General features: G+C 26.3%; 1 protein-coding gene across 6 annotated transcripts in view; it reads left to right on the top strand.

Moving 5' to 3' along the window:
- The window catches only part of LOC107443289 (uncharacterized), a 28,733-nt gene extending 12,817 nt beyond the window's left edge, over positions 1-15,916 (top strand). For 4 of the 6 annotated variants that reach the window (XR_015433082.1, XR_015433081.1, XR_011637018.2 and 1 more), the window contains exon 4: positions 863-15,916. The gene's annotated coding sequence lies outside the window, so the exon portion shown is untranslated. The remainder of the gene's footprint in view (positions 1-862) is intronic. The other 2 variants (XR_015433084.1, XR_011637019.2) reach the window with 2 other exon arrangements.
- The last annotated feature ends 565 nt before the right edge of the window (positions 15,917-16,481 follow it).

Raw genomic sequence — 16,481 nt, 5'->3', positions numbered from 1 at the left:
TTTGTATTACATGCTTTGTGTTTATTTATAATCTCTTTCTGTTTAATATGCTTAACTATAGCTCTGTAAATAAATGAAAAATATCTTCAATTATCATTTGGGTTAACTTTTAGTAATATATTCTCATCGGTGAATATTTATATCCATTATTTGCAATAAGTCAACATTATTCCTCAATGAACTAATTGCAATGTATGCTTTTCCAAAAGTTAAAAGACAGAGTACATGTATGATTAATATTTTTTAGTTTAAGAAGCATTAGATATTTTGCATGCTTTGTTTTGTTTTAAAAAATTAATTTGAAACGGGTTTTCAATTTTCTTATTGGTAAAATTAGTTTTATTGTTTAATGTACAAATTTATATATTGTTTATGGACTATTAACCTCACTAATGGTTAAATAAATCCTTGGACTACATTTGTTCTGTTCATGTTTTTGTTAAAATAAATTTTCATTAAAGAAATTGAAATTTCAAAAGATTTTAAATTATGTTATTCTTAAATTAGAACTTCTTTATTTTTAAATTTCAGTGTTTTATCAAAGTATATTGAAATTAATTTGATAAACAGATGAAAAATGTTATAATCTTTTTCCTATTCCTTTTCGATAGGAAGCTAGTTGTCGCATATTAACCCTTATAAAGGGCCAGATTTTGCTCTGGGGCTGCAGGTTTTTTCCCCCCTAATCTACCTTTAACTTTTACCATTATCCTTTCATCAATGTTATATTGCTTTAGGTTCTCTTTTTCATGAACTAGAAAGTTTTTACTTTAATATCCTCATTTATAATTTCTTATTTTGAGTTAATAATTTAAAATTATGCTATTAATGTTACTATAAATTAATAATATTCTATTTTTAGCTCATATTAACATTCAAGATTCAGAGGATCTAATTATTTGTACTTCAGAAATGTACCGTTGCTCAATATGTGGTTTTTCTTCAAAACGTAGAAAAGATGTTACCGTGCATTTAAAAAGCCACAAACCTTTCTCTTGTAAAATGTGTGGAAAACGATTTGCATATAAACATGTCTTAAAAACTCATATGCTGACTCATTCAGAAGTTTTGCCTCATTCGTGTCCAATTTGTTTTAAGGGATTCCGTCACAAGCAAAGCCTGGATTATCATCAGCATCTGCATTTTGAAAAAAAAATATGAATTCTCGAAATTATTATTGGTGTGTTTGAAAAAGGATGAAATACTTTTATAATTCTTTCATCATATTTTATGTGTTTTCTGTAGATATAAATTTAGATTCTTTGTGAACTCTTTGAAATCTAATTTAAAATGTTTGGGTCATCTAAATAAAAAGTATGCAATTGAGAGTGTCAGATATACAATAGCGATACCATTCATAGTAAATTTTAGGAATTTGTAAAAGGTTGCATATAACTGATGAAACAGTTTGCATTCAAGCATTTAAAATTGGTATAAAGTTGTGTTGAGATAGATTCGTCCAGAGCAGAATTACGGCAGGGTGCTACCTCTCAGAAAAGGACACTTTAAGTTTTAGAAGGGCACTCACTTACCACCATCATCAAAATTTATCAAAATGTGTAATATTATGTTATAACTGAATTTGATCCTCAATTTTTAAATTATCCTCATATTATTTTATGTGTATATTTCACGACGTAATTCTCACTCATTATTAAAATAACAGGAAAATTTGAAGCTTTTGAAAAATAATTAAACGCAAACTAAAAGACAATCTCTGTGCATAAATTTTTATTTTAATAAAAAGATTCTATATTGATATATAACTTGATGGCTTTTTTGATATTTCAAACTGAAAATTAAGAGAAAATAAAAACTTTAAGTTCATTTTTAAATAAAATTTATTTATTTAACGGTAAAATTTAGGGACAATGGTAAAATTTAATGTAAAATTTAAAGACAGAGCAAACCACCCTTTTAAAAACGCTTAAGATAAACCTCAAACGATGTTTATAGGCTGAAGGTAAGCATAGTGCATACATTTATCATGGAATGTTCACAATTTATTGCAAACATTGTGTAAGACGAACAGTTGTGAACAAATGGTGTAAAAAGATTTCTGAGGTATGTGGGTCAATATCAGATCTGCAAAGGTCCAAAGCGAAGTAAATATGTCCCATTGCTTCTATGTATAATTATTTGGGGCTGTCAAAAGTTTTGTTCTTGATAACTGTGCAGCTCCCCTATCTGGGTGAATTTTGGAGGTTTACATTCTGCCACTAAAATTAGAACTACTTTGTATTGTTCAATTTTGGATACTTCTTTCGTAGCAGCACATCTTTACTTTAACTTTAAATGTTCTCCTGTAGACTGGTGAATCAGTTATATGCAGTCTACGATGCACTGCTCTCCTTTATAACCCTGAAAAAGCCTTCTGCTGTCCCTTGTGTTCACTTTTCTTTTATATTGCTAACTCAAATAAAGTCAATTTTTTTTACCTGATATTGCTTTTAGAAAAAGATCATTTTGTATTACATGCTCTATATTTGTGCTCTCTTTATTTTTAATATTCTTAATAATTGTTTTTTTATAGAATTTGTTGTTTTTGTATCATTCCACAGTACTTGTCTTGTAATGTCCCATACATAACAAAACTTTAATTAATTTTTACAAAATGAAAGCTAAAAGAAACTCAAAATTGTGCAACTGAAACTATACAGAATGCATTAGAAATTTTTGTACAGCCCTTTTATGGTACAACAAGCTTAAATGTATTAGGGTTTTAACATGTTCTTTTACTACTATGCTTAGTATTATGGTGTATATTAAAACACATGAAAAAAACTTACTAACGAAATAGGTATGAACTTAAAGATGCAAATGTACTAACCCTCTATATCTATTAAAAATAAAACCATCAAAGATTTATTCTATGTTTTTTTTTTTTCAAGATGCTAAGGATATTAAACTTTTCATTACATAGTATCAATAAAATGTTACTTTTAATTATATGCTCCTGAATTTACTCTCTTAACATTTATTTTGATTAGAGTTCACGTATCTAATGTAGTTTAGGATGAGTATTTATATATGTATATTAAAGAGTACTTGTATGTTGCAATTTGCAACATACAGATAACAATCTGTGATTGGCTGTGAACTACAATTTAGTAGCAAAGTTATTGTGGAGTGCATCCACAAAATATTGTAATATCTCAGTAAAATCTGGAAATTATAAATATGTAGTTTTCCTTTCTTTTGAAACTTATCTTAACTAGTATTATATGTCCATATGCTTTACAAAATAATTCCTTTTTTATAAGTATGACAGCCATATTTTTCGCTTATCGAGTTCTATCTATTTTAGCAAAAAAAAAGATAGTCAATTTTCAGATAAACTGTTGGTTTTCTTGGAGAGAAATAATTCCTAACATAATATTTTGCAAATATGCTAAAAATGAAGTTATATTTAAACAGCTTAATTAATTAATTATTAAGTTATGCAACTTAGTCATTAGTCCTTTAGCTGAACCTATCTCAATACAATATAGCTAACATGATTTTAATGCAAAAAAGAAAGCTCAATTTCAGGTAATTTTTGCCAAGGGGGGCAACTAATTTCACTATTATTCTCTTTTTACAGTCATATTCTGGAAAATTTAGAAGTAACTTCGGATAACACACTTTAGTTTTAGGAACTCTAGCTTAAAATAAAAATTACTTTCAATGTATTTTTTCATTTTTAAATATGAAAGAACATTTTAAATATTTAAAAAGTTTTTTATATTTGTGTGTTAATATAGCAAAAGATTCCTTTTTATAAATAAACAATATTATTAAGTCATTTCTGTCCTGGTTTATATAAGGTAATTATTAAAGCATTTTATTCATTGCCTTTCTTGAACAAAACAAAAGCTATCTGTCAGATTATATTTTTTCTATAAAACTAAACTTTTATTTTTTTATTAGGCGTAACATTAAATTTTCACCGTCAAAAATTCTACATCATTAAGTTAGCCATGATGGCTCAGGGGATAGAGCGTTCTCCTTCCTATGAGATTAACCGGTTCGTATCCCATTGCTGGCTGATCTATACGAATTCTGCATCTGGCTTGCACCGACCACAGTGCAGACGTAAAATATCCTCAGTGGTAGACGGATCATGGGTTAGAGTCCCCTTGCCGCCAAGCTAATCATAGGAGGTTTTCGTGGTTTTTCTTTCCATGCGGGTTAGTTTCATTAAAAAAAGTCCTCCATGAAGGCAAATTTCTCCCTAATCTTGATCCAGGAGTTCCCTTGTCTTCTGGATTGGGTTAAAAATTACAAAGCTATGGAGTTGAACATTAGTAGTCGTAAACCAAAAAAAATTGGATCAGCTGTTCAACCGCTGTTATAAAACAAAATATGTCATCGAGTTAAAATTGTTAAGAGTTATAACAAATAAGATTTTCACACTTATGTTAATATTTAAACTATTTCAATGTAAAAATAATTTACATTTAGTTTACTTGTTTTATTTTGTTTGGTGGTAAATAAAATTTTTCATGCACCTTGCTATGTTTACAATAAATACAGTGGAAGATCTGTATTATGCAAACCTTTAAATTTAAAGCTTTGCGTTTCATAAATTATTTCACATTTTATTATACTTACCTACAGAACGCTGCGCTAATGCTTTATGAAATTTTTTAATAAAAGTAATTTAAAAGACAAAAATATGCACTTAAGTGTATATTATTCAAAGAAGAAATTAAATCTTCAGGAATATTAGGAATAAAATACAACTAATTTATCATTTTTGATTTGCTTTAGAAAACTGTAAAATTAATATCCAGTATATTAATACATTATATAAATTAATATCCCAAGTGCTCAGCCGATTAAACATTGACTTATTTTTTAAATATTTTAGTTTTACATTAATTGCATGTTATTTTCTACTTATGTAGACACTGATTTATGTATGTAGAGTCTGATTTGCATATGTAGAGACTGATTTGTTTTCTTTTATAGGTTTCTATGAAGAGTTATCTTCATTCAAGTTACATCTTACCCAACAAAATTATTCAGTCCAAATTAATACTAAAGGAAAGTTACAAAAGTCTGTCTTACCTAATGAAAGGCCATGTTTTACGTGTCATGTATGCGGGAAAGATTTTACTCGAAAAGAAAATCTGAAAGCTCATTCTAGCATTCATACTGGCATCAAGCCATTTAAATGTGAAATATGTAACAAAACGTTCCGTACAAAATATATTCTGCAAGTACATTCTTTTACTCATATTTCGAAAGATAATATATATTGAATTGTTCAAAAGATAGTTTGTATACAAATCAAATTTAAATCATTCTCTTACTAAAATTTATAAGTGAGTTTGTAAATTGCAAAGCTTTTTTGCATAAAAATTTTGCTGGTATTGTTTCTTTTTTATCTCATTTTGAAAAATTATTTAAAAAAAGTCTTTTACTTGTATATTCTCTTATTAATGTTTTAAAAGCTAATTGTATTAAATTTCAAAATGTTCTTGCATATTTAATATCTAGAATTTACGTTAGTAAGATATATAATTCACTCTCTGATTATCATTTAAATATGTAACTTTTCAATGAACAATTTTTTACATATTTATTTATTATTATTATGAACAATTTATTGTATATCTTACTTAACTGAGTTAAAAATGCTTTAAAAACTGTAAAAATATCCAATAATATAATATAACTTGCTTTAAAATGTGTGCATATTTCTTTAGTATGTTACTGTTTAAAGTGACATTCTATATTCAAACTAAATCTGTAACATTGATAATAATTTTTTAAAAGCCTAATCTTTTTTTTTCCTTTTGTTTACTAAATTATATTCCACTCATGCTAATTTAACAGAAATTCGAGAAAAAAATCAAAATTAGATTAAAGATTTTGTCACCATTGACAGTAAGTTCCTTGTTTAACATCTAGATTCATATTTCACACTTCTATATTGATGTGCTGTTACTATATCTTTGATATTTTATTTTTCTATATCAGTTATATGCACTATATCTTTGATATTTTAACTTTTCAAGTAAATATTTTGTGCCAACCTACTTTGCTACTTTTTTATAGCCTATATATTTTCATTATTATTTATGATTTTGTTGTAAAGGAATATCTTTTAAAAGAGTACAACTTCAATTATCCATGACTTTTTTTTATCGAAATACTTCTGTTAACTTGTGTTTTTTATTTATTTTTTTTTTTCGAATTTTGTTTAATCCACTTTAAAAATGATGCAAATTAATTTTAGAATATCTATACAAATAGCACTAACAGAATAATTAGAAAATCAGAAAATAATAATTAAGATAGCTTTCACATTTTACAGAGATAATGATCCTAACCCAGTAAAGAAAAATACATTCCAAAAAAAATAAGACGAAAGGAGGAAGACCTCATACTAAATAGAAAAATGATATTGAAAATATTTTTAATATCATTAGATTTTAAATGCTAGAGAAACGAGAAACATTTTGTCTGATATATACCGATGGAAAAAACTGAGCGAGGCAGCCTTGGTCTATAGCAAGCTGTATTGCTCTAAAAAAAACACTATTATAATAAAAATGAAAAAAAAAATTTGAAGTTAGTCAGGGGTGATTGTGCTCTGGAAAAAATCCGGATTTTTCACTAACCGCGATCCGAAAGTTTCCGGAAATCCAAAGTCCAGAAGTTTCATGAAATCATCGATCGCATTTATATACAAAAATTCTTGTATATTTTATTTAAAAATATTAGAACTAGAATTTATACTTGGCATCGCTTTCATTTGTAAATATTTTTTCTGATAGAATAATAAATGTGCTGCATGTAATTCATTTAGAATATCATGTTTTGAAAATTTCTATGATTTAAATTTATAAAGATATTAATTTTTTGAATGATTTTACTCAAGAAATTTTCAGGATTTTTGAGTTGGACCCACAATCACCCCTGTTTAGTTGATAAGAAATTAAAAAATGATGCGATTTCTATGGTCATAATATTTCGATTTTCATGTTATGTAGCACCAATTACTTTAGATAATCAATGTCTTACTGTTCTATATATTACCCTACCTCGAACAACCAATCCAATTTTTATGCAGTACATGTATTTATTTATATCTCTTAACTATGTAAAATACTATCCAATCTTTATAGGTTTATCAGAATTGCAATTTTTTAACTGGCAGCCACCCCAAGAAGAATATCCTTCCAAATTGTCTAGTTCTGTAATTGAAGATGTTGCTACTGTTAAAAGGAAACTACTTTTTACTTGTGACTTATGCGGCAAAGGTTTTACAGTGAAGAGTAGCTTGAATTCACATTTAAGTATCCATACAGGATGCAAACCGTTTGTTTGTGCAATATGTCAAAAAGCTTTCCGACGAAAAGATTACTTGAATACTCATTATTTAGCTTTTCATAAAAGTTAATTTAAATATTACTATGATACACTGAACCTTAATTATATTTTGTTATTGTTTTATCGGATCCTTTTTAGGTTTATTGGAATTGCGATCATTTAAATGGCAGCCACTACGGGATGAATATCTTTTATTTTATTTTTAAAGAAGCTGTTACTGAAAAAAAGATCGTCACTTTTTACCTGTGATTAATGTAACAAAGATTTTACAATAAAGAATATCTTGAATTGACATTTTAACATTCAAATTTTATAAATACCATTTATTTGTTTAAAAAGCTTTACAGTGAGAGGAATTGCTTGCATATTCATCATTTAGTTGTTTATGAATTATGAATCTCAATTAATTCATTTTAGCTATTTTCTTTCAACAAAAACTTCATACTGAATTGATGAGCTTTATGCTAATACAGTAAACTCTCGCTACTACGATATCTAATACAACAATAACTCCCTCTATTACAATAATGTTTTGTGGTCCAGATGAACTTGCATATGAATTAATGTTAACCTCCTCTCAATATTGCGATATTCTTTGAAGCAATAAACCCTCTATAAAAAAAATTTTCTTTCAATTTCACTTTTCTTTTCTCCATTTATTATTGGTTTTCAAATAATGTAAAAAATCTTATTCTATCATCTTTTGGCATTTTTTTTTCTGACAAGAGAAGACTCACTGCTGATTACAGTGTATTTATCTTATTTCGTTTCACCACAGTGAATGGCTTTTGTATTTAGATTTCAATACCCCATAATTGATGTACATAAGCCACCCCACGAGCTTCCATTCTTAGAATTGCCTCCCTTATCTCTTAAGAAGTTGCAGATGTAACATTCCTATCTGATTTCATATTTAACCATAATTATCAGTCTGCAAATTAAATTTTTATCTAATATATAAATAGATTTATAGTTTATAGATAGCATTAAAATTTTAAAAAAAATTAATGTCTTCCTAAAGCATGCAGGCCCTCGATATAACAACACATTCTTCTACAACAATATATTTATTTGATCCCCAAAATATTGTTGTAATGAGGTTTTACTGTATGAAGTAATTTTGAGGTTATAATGTAAGCAATTTTAAGCTTATGGTAACAGACTGATATTACACACCTTATCACTAGAAACTTTTTTTTTAATAAACAACTACAACTTTTATTTTTGTTTGATTTTGCAAAAGTAAAAAATGCACTGTATGCTAAAAAACTTTAATTAAACAATGCAAAATAACCCTAATTTAAAAGAAGAAAAAAATGCTGTCAGTCAAGTATTGATAAATTAAAAGTACATTAAAAGCTTCTTGCTAAATAGTTCTTTTTTTTTTATAATTCAAAAATACTAAGCAATTTTTTTACCTTTACTGTTTTACGTATTTGTTGTGTAGTTAGCAAAAATTTGAATTAATAGATAATTTTATAATCCATGTTGTCAACGTTTGTAAAAAATAGTCTATATTCTGATTTTTAAAAGGGAAAGAAAAAATCTTTAATTCAAGTAATAAAAAATTTTCACTGCAAATTCATTAGGCAAAAGTAGAAGAATATTAAACCAGAATAGTTTATTTTTCTACCTTACTTAGATGGTCTATTATGTACTTTAAGTGAAAACGTTTTATCTATTATGTGCAAATATTTGAATTAATCTATTATACAGGGTTCTCACGGTCTTTGAAAAATTTTAGTAGTGGTATAAATTTAAGTTAATGCAAGAAGATATTTGATATTTTACGATACCACTTTATCGTTAAGTGGTTTAGAAGCTGGAATTTTCATGCATTTATATTTCTTTGGAAAACAATTCATAGTGGGGGTTACACAGAAATTAAAATATTGGATTTTTTTTATTTTCGTTACCGCTTTTTAAAATTTTCGAGGTTCGCGGGAACCTTGATTTTAGCAAAAAAACTTATTTTTTAACTTAATAAGATTTTCTAAGTTTTAAAAATTATTTAGATTATTTGCTACTCTACTTACAATCTTATGAGATAAATTCTAAATATTTAATGATCTAGGAGATTTTGTCTTTCCTTAAAAAAATTAATAAGTAAAGTTTGAAACTTTGGTCTTAAAAAAATTTTGTAATAGCTTTCACTAATTATTCACAAAAAAAATTACTAACTGTTAATTCCAACTTGAGGAGTAAGAAATGTTTAAGGAATTTTTTTACCACTTTTAACCTAATAGGGAAATATTTCTATCACAAAAGTGTTAGTCACTCTGGATTAAAATAAGTTGTAAAGCAAAATAAAAAACATTTAACTGTAATTAATATCACATGATTGATGTCTCTTAAGATTATACTTTAAACCTCATTTTCAGTAATTCACAGTTTATTGTGTTATTTATGTTAATGTAAATGATAAAAATCTTTTCAATTAAATGGTATTTTAAAAATAAGTTAGACTTATTAAAGTCCAACGTATTATGTTTCATTACCTTAGGTGATATTTTTCTTCTATTAATAATGGGTTTTGACTAAACCTATTTATATTCAAAGATATATATATTCTAATGCCCAATTATTCTGTTTATTAACTGTGCAAGCATTCAATAAATAGTCACATTTGTATATAATTTTCATTTCTTCATTATTGAAAGTTTGATGCCTAAAAAATATTGTTTAATTAATAAATAAAATATCTTGAGAATAACCACTAATATGCTTATTTAGAATCACTCCATTTTTTTAATTAAATTATAAATTGCATGACTTAGCCCTGATCTTCTGTTCATGTCAAATTTCAAGGTTTTTGCTTTTTTAATAAATTAATTAGTTTATGTTTAAAGCTTATTTATAAGTTAAAAATTCTTAAATTTGACATAACGTTCATGCTTTACTTAGTTTAACACTAATGTTTTTGACCTCATTTAACTCTAATCATTAGTTTGTTTGTTTTTCATGGACCTAGAGTTTATTTGAATACAATATCCCATAATGTAATTTGCAAATAATTAATTGAATGCTCGAGTTACAATTCTATTCAAGTACACACAAAGTTACTTTATGTATCTACATTTTAATTTTATTTATCTGCTTTTTTCTTTAGTTATATTTCATTTAGATGTTTGTACCAAGTTAATTTTTTTTAACCTCTTTTTCTTTTCTTTAACCTAGACATTGAGCCAAATTGCACAGAAGTTTCCCTACCAAGTAGAGATTAACTTATTGAATAACATGTTAAAAAACTGGACTTTCATGCAGAAAAGCAAACAGCTTTAACCTTGAACTGAATTGAAGGTGGATAATTAACAAGTTATTTTTTAATGTTCCTTAGAAATGTTGTGAAAAGTATTTTGCGTGACGTCTGAATTGTCTTATCCTTATTAGATAATATCCAGGTTACAGACAATATTATTTGAAGGAGGTAGTTTGATGGCAATAAAATCTTATCTTACTGTATATTTTAAATTTTTTTTAACATTACCTAATTTCTGTGGGGTATAAATTTTAACAATAATTTTTTTACAGTATATTTAACCATAAATTATTTTATTTTTAGATTTGATGAAAGGATTATCTGTAATATGCCATAACAATGAATTTATTTGTCCAATTTGTGGATATTCATCTAATCGGAAGGACAGTGTGAAACGTCATGTGAAGACGCATACTGGAGAAAGAGCTCATGCTTGCAATTTTTGCAGCAAAAGATTTGTACACAAGCACCACGTAAAGGAACACATCACGAGAGTGCATTCTCTGTATATGAAAACAATAACAATATTGGAGTCGACAAATGTGTCTGACAAACTACCATGAGTAACCACTTCTCTAATTTCAACTTGTGTAAATCCTCTAATGCTGACTATATCAAAATTATAAAGTTTACAGAGATAACATGATGTGGATATCGAGAATCAATCTATTTTGATATTGTCGATCTTTTGAGTGAAGAAATGTATTATGATTGATATATATGAATCATATTTAAACTTTTTGCAACATGTTTTCACATATAACACTATTTACATATAAAAGATAACCAACCTATAGAACCTAAAGATAACCTATGGAAAATCTAGAACTTTGTGGGAAATTTGCAATCAACTTTAGAAATTCATATAGAACCAGTAGTTGACAAATACAAGTGGCATAAAACAAATTATCACTCAAAAATTTACCACAATTGTGTTTAAATCACTTAATCAAACAATGAAACTGTTATCAATCATGTCTTATAAAAAATTATCCAGGAGTACTATCATTTATTTTTTGAACTAATAGCTCTTTTAATTAATAATTTAGTTCTAGTTAATAAATAGTTATAGTCAAAAGTTCTATGATTATGATTTTCTTAACATTTTGTTTTATAAAATTGTCTAATCAGTTTTAAGGCTGTAGAAAGGATAGTAAGGAATTTATCGAACCAAACATATTATAACAAAAATTGTTGAATGATTTGAAATAATATGTAATTTATCTTTCTTTATACTTATAAAATTAAGTGAATTTTTAAACAAAAAACTCATATTTCCTATGGTTTTAATTTGGAACTTTGATTTGGTTTAATCTGGAGAGTGGCCACCCTCGAATTCGCAAAATAAATTAATAAGTAAAAAACATTTAGTAATTCCATTGAGTAAATGCAATGACACCTTTCTGGTAAGGGCTGAAAAAATCACAGCTAAAATTATTATTTTCATCATAAACAGTTCTTTAAATGTTTAGGTGCAGCTTGTATCCTGTGTCTGATTTGAAAATGAATGAACATAAAAAGAAAACATTTTGTGGAAATTTGCACAAAATAGTTCTTTTGATTGCCTTGTTCAAATTTACGTTAACTCAAGCACACAAAAAAAAATTGATCTAAAATGTGTTCTCTTGTGAATTCAGGTATGGATATTCTCTGTTTTTCATTAAAATTTAATTGGTTCCTACTTATCTCCCAAAATGTTGACAAAAAGTTCCCAGAACACTTTTCAATATTGAAAAAGGCAACAGTGCCTATTTTAAAGACGTGATAGTTCGTATAGTCATCCTAAATGAGATCTTCTAAGACTTTTGCTTCCTCAATGTCCGATTTTTTATATATTAAATTACCAACAGATCAACTATAGAAAATGTTAAAATTGCTACTTAAATGACAATGAATAAATTATAACAATTGATTTTTAAAATTTCAAAAATTACAGAAAAAAATTTAACACATGATTTTTTTTAATAGTCTAAGGAATTTCTTTTTTCCGGTTGTATTTCCCTCCTCCTGAGAAAATTTCTGTAGGTGCCATTGACAAAATAAAATAAAATGATAAATGCAAAAAAATTTTTACTTTTTTTTCAATGACTTTTGAAGTAAATAAAAATTTTTTTTTATTAATGTTGCTTTATTTTTACCAATAACATACATTGAAGTATGAATTATTTTAAAAATTTCCTTGCTGGTTTGGTCCCAGAGGAAGTAAAAACATATAAGACTTTAAATTAAAAGTTTTTAGAAAAATAACTTTTAATAGTTTTCCTAAAAAAATTCTTATTTTTTATTATTTACTTCTAAAATATTTTATTTAATTATTATTAGATGAGATACAAACAATTTTAATCCCCTTTCAGTTTTATTTTAACTTTTTCCTCCGCCTGATTACCCAAAAATAAAATTAATTTTTTCTAATTCTAAAATTTCAATAAAGTAAAAACAAAAGTACATATGGTTAACATTGAGAAGATAAAGCAGAGCGAAACAAAAAGGATGTTTAAAGGAGAGAGAAAGTATTCATCGAAAGTAATAACCAGTACACGATTAATCTTCAAGAGTAAAATCCTTTCATTCCAAAGAATAAAAATGGAGTAACCTAAAAGACATTTCATAAACAGTTTAATTCAGTATAATGATTAATACCTTCAAAGAAGCTTAATCAAGAGCAATCTTGTAAAATTAAAATATTACAGTAGGGAACCAATTATCCGGAACAATCAGGACCATCGCTTTTCCGGATAACTGATTTTTCCGGTTTTCTGAATCTCTACAAAAAGCCGTTTTTTTATTGTTAAACCCAACTAAAAAAAAATTTTTTTTTGGAAATAATTTTAAAAAGAAGAAAAAACGATGAAGTAATACACTAATGATTATTTCCAAAATGATGGTAAGGTGAACATCTTTCAAAAAAGAAAGAAAAATCTAAAGGGGGAAAAAAATATTTTTTTTTTTTTAAAAAAATGGCGGGAAAATTTATCGAATTTCGTTCGGGTTTTCTGATTTCCGGATAACGGATTCTTTACTGCACTAAGCACTGAAAAATGGTCTTTGTAACAAAATAATAAAGTTTCAGACAGTTCACAATTTTTTTTCTTTCTTTTTGGTCATCATGTTTGATAACTGAACCAAACGTTTGTTTAAAAATAATAAAAAATTTTATAAAGATATTTTTATGAATCTGAGCCTAAAACCTTTTTTCAATAAACTTGTCTCTCATCTCTGGTAGACACACATTCCTTATTAAAACCCATATTTGTACTATTTTCTCTAAGACTTGACTTTTTTCCTGAATTGACTTTTTTTGTTGTTGTTGCTAATGATATTCGTATTTTAATTTATGTAAATTTATATGTGAAAATCAAAAAAAAAACTGTTTAATGCCCATTTTTTTCAAAATTTCTTGTTTCAATGTTGATTTATTTTAAAATTAGGCAGAAATCATAACTTTTGAAGGACACTATAGTTTTAGTTTATTAGAATGTCTATTCATACTTTTACTGAATAATGAATCATAAAACTATAATACAATTCAATTGGTTATCAATTGAACTTCTGCTTTTTTCAATATGAATAACTTGTAAACAATCATGGCAATATGCTTAACTTCACAAAATGTGTATATTACTTGATTATTTTTTCATTAAGTTTGATTGGTGTGCTGTTTTTTATATATATAATTGTGTTTTTATGTAGAACTTAACAATTTATGTATTTCGCTTGATTATTTTGTTATTAAATATGATTAATGTACATTTTTATGTCTGATTTTTCTTTAAATGACCATGATTTACTTCTTCTGTTATTCATTATTTAATTTAACAATAACTAAAAATTTTTGAAAATGTTTCATATGCAAATTTTTGCATCTACTTCAAACTGCATAATTATAAGTAGCAAGAGAAGCACTGTATAAGTTGAATAGTTAAAATTGTTAGTAATTAAATTAAATTAACTCTAGAAAAGAAAATTGGAAAATCCTACTTTTTTGAAGTTTTATTTTTATGATTTAATTGAAATGTTGAATTTGATCATTATTAATTTAAATCACTTTGAAAATTAAGATTACAGAAATCACACTTTCGACCAATCTTCTGGCAAACTAGAATGTGATTAACCCTTATTTTTTGAGGGATAGAAAGCTAGGTATGTCTTATTCAGATAAATTATTTTTTAATATGGTTTTTTATCTTAAAATATTGTCTGTATTTATTAAAATTATCATATTTAAGGCCTACACTTCATACCAATAAGATTGATCAAAAGTGATTTAGTTTTTTTCTGAGCATTTGTGCATGTTAATTTTGTTTTTTACAAGTTCTTTCGTTCTAGGTGTAGACATTCTTTCTTTTTAACAAATTAAAATATAAAACAAATGTAAACATTCTATTATTTCAATCCATGCCTTCGTGAATATCTTTATATCATTATTTTATAAATTTTCATATTAGTGATTGAACTTCATTAACAATTTTTAAAAAGTTATCTTTGGTGTATTATAAAAGGTATTTGTGATGACGACAAATGCAATCCTTGTCAAAAATGTAATATACAAAATACACACATTAAAGGTTACAAAAAAAAGAGAGAGAAAAGCAAAAATATTATTAATGTCTTTTGAATCATTAATGAGATACACAGAAAAAAATCAAACCTATGTGACTACTTGCTGAAAGTTGGAGTGTTTTTTAAAAATTGCTTCTACATATTCAATAATATAATATTTCGATAATAGTATATTCAATAATGTAGTATACTTATTCAATAATATAGCCGTTCAGTAATATAAAATTTATCTTTCAGTTTCCTCCAGCAATCAAAGACATTTTTATGTCTTTTTCCCTGGTTTCCTCTGTAGTGATTCAATAGGTTTCAGTAATAGTTTTGTTCTTCCTGGCTGAAAGATGAATTTCTGATTTTTTAAATTCCTTTCTGACAAGGAATCTAAAAATATATATTAACTGTCCTTACAGACTACCGTATATCGAAAAATACATAAAAAATAGAAATTTTCATTGAAATTTTTTTTCATTTCATTATTTATTTTTCTTTCATTTAATTATTTCAATTGTGATTTTACTTATTTTATTTATTTATGCAAATTAATAATCATGAATATTGGAAAAAAGTTGTGTATATTATTTAATTGACCTTTAATTATTTATTTCTAGGTTCAGTAAAAGGATTATCTATAATATACCACAATGAAGCATATTGGTGCCCAGTTTGTGATTACAAATCCGACCGAAAAGGGAATGTGAAAATTCACTTGGTACAGCACATTGGAGGAAGACCTTACATTTGCAGCTTTTGTAATAAAAGTTTCCCTCGTAAGCATCACTTGAAAGACCACTTATATTTACACCAAGAAAACCCTTCATTTTCTTGTTTGAAATGCTTAAAAAAGTTTCAAACTAGAAGGAAACTACGCCTTCATCTACAAAGCTTCCATACATAAATATATTCATTCAAGTTTTAGCTCTTCTAAAATGTTGTTTTGAATACATCAAAAGGCAACTTTATATGAAGTGTGCTTGCACATAATTATTGAAAAACCAGTCTTCTTTCATAATTGGTACCTATTTACCATTTGTCCCAAAAATGTTAGACGATTTGAAAAATCCTTTAAAAGAAAAAACGGAGAGAAAAATGACATTTTGCTGCATTCTGGTAAGGAAAACAAGAAACCTTTCTCACTAAGCTTCAAAATTAATTACAAGAGATGACTATTGACTACAAAAATATTAAGGAAAATGTTTTGTTTGGTTTGTCAGAATGGAAAAGAATACTGGCGAAAACATTGTTTTAATAATTTTACTCAGTTAGCAAAAAAAAAAAAAAAAAACTGTTAAAAACTCAAACTAATTTTGAAAATTAGCTAGAATAAATTTGTTCTCTGTGCAGA

Source organism: Parasteatoda tepidariorum, chromosome 4, assembly GCF_982258835.1.
Source record: "Parasteatoda tepidariorum strain Cologne lab strain chromosome 4, Ptep-v5.0, whole genome shotgun sequence".
Taxonomy (NCBI): Eukaryota; Metazoa; Arthropoda; class Arachnida; order Araneae; family Theridiidae; genus Parasteatoda; species Parasteatoda tepidariorum.
Note: the sequence above shows the minus strand (reverse complement) of the source record. Positions and strands in the feature narration are given on the sequence as shown.